The sequence below is a fragment of the Tupaia chinensis genome, unplaced genomic scaffold (assembly GCF_000334495.1).
Source record: "Tupaia chinensis unplaced genomic scaffold, TupChi_1.0 Scaffold000463_1, whole genome shotgun sequence".
NCBI classification, from domain to species: domain Eukaryota; kingdom Metazoa; phylum Chordata; class Mammalia; order Scandentia; family Tupaiidae; genus Tupaia; species Tupaia belangeri.
The window spans coordinates 1,796,458-1,798,031 of NW_006159972.1; positions in this window are offsets into that span (position 1 = coordinate 1,796,458).

Below are 1,574 nucleotides of genomic sequence, written 5' to 3' on the forward strand. Positions count from 1 at the left end.
CCTGCCCGGGCGCCCGGCGCCGGCAGCGGGGGAGCCCCGGGGGACGCGCCGTCCGGCCTCCCGCCAACTGCAGTGATGGCTCCAGCCGCCTGGCGCGGGGCCAGAGCCAGGCTGACGTGAGCTCGCCGGGAGCTGAATATCGCCTTTGCTGGGTAATGGGGGCGAGCGGGCCTGGGCCTGGCTGCGACGACTTCTGCGCCCACAAAGGCCGAGCCTGGCATCCCCCCTCAGGCTCCAGGCGGCAGCAGGCGCAGGGCGCCCCGTCTCAGGCAAGGGCAGGCTCTGCCCCAGGGCTCTCGGCTTCTGAGGGACCGCTAAGGCCAGGGTCTGAGCTGACCGTGCCTAGAGCTGCTTCCTGCTGGTGGCCATGGCAGGCCCAGGCTCTGGACACTGGCCATCGGTCAGTGTCGGTACGTGCCCCAGAGACTGGGAGGGCGGCAGTAGGGAGGGTGGGCAGCACAGGGCCACAGGCACACATAGCTGTGATCGGATGGCTTCCTCCTGGGTCTCTGCCCTGCACAATCTGACTCACCCACCTGTAGACTTTGGGAGACCCAAGAGGAATCCGTCATGCCCTCTAGGAGCCTTGAGGCTGCACGGTCAGAGGCTCCAGAGGTTGGCAGCGACTCCAAGTTAATAAAATGTAAGCCCAGAGGCCCGGGAAAGGCATCAGGTGAAGGCAAGAGGGGCCGGAAGGGGGGTGGGGGGAGGGACCACCACTTCAAGGCTTCCTCTTCCCCGACCAACCCCTTTCCAGGTGGAGCTGAGCCCACTGAGACCCTGGAGCAAGGGACAAGGTGGGGTGAGAAGCCCATGCCCAGAACATACTCTGGGGAAGGCTGAAGTTTCCAGAAGCTGAGAGGTTTCCGTAGGAAGGTCCACAAACGGGGCTGGTCAAAGAGATCAGCTGCAGGATGCCGGTTTCCCTCATCGGTGTTACCAGGCTGGATTAGAGGTGCTGAGAGCTCTGACCCTCCTAGGTGTAGGGGCCTTTTCCATCATCCTCTCTCTGCCCCACCCTTCTCAGGTCTGCCCTCGCTAGGGAAGGACTAGGGGCCTGCCCTGGAACCTCACTGTAGACCCTGTTGGGATACACTTTCTTGGGGGGGGGGAATGGGAGGGTGGGGGGTATGTCACTTCTCTAAAAGAGTGAGAACTCTCCTTCCTAATGCCAAAGTCATTAACCGTGGAGAGGGAGAGAACGCCTGTGGGAGTTGGGGGATGAACCATGAAGGGATGCAGTGACAATGACGCCACATTGAGTCCTTCCTGGAATGAGGTACATATGCTTTAAATTATAGGAGGAGGAAAGGGGCGACGGGTGAAAGTAACAATGGAACGACCAGCCGAGAAAATTAGGGGATGAGGAAAGCAGCAGAAGCTTCTGGACACACAGACAGGCAGACAGACAGAGTCAAGGCAGCGCTGGGGACAGCCCGAGCCAGAGGTGGGCAGTGCCAAGCACTCAGAAGGTGACAATGGACAGGGATCTGGTTTTTTTTGTTTTTTTTTTTTGGGGGGGGGAGAGGTTTTTGCTATAGGGCACGTGTGCTCACCAGAAAGATAGAGAGAGA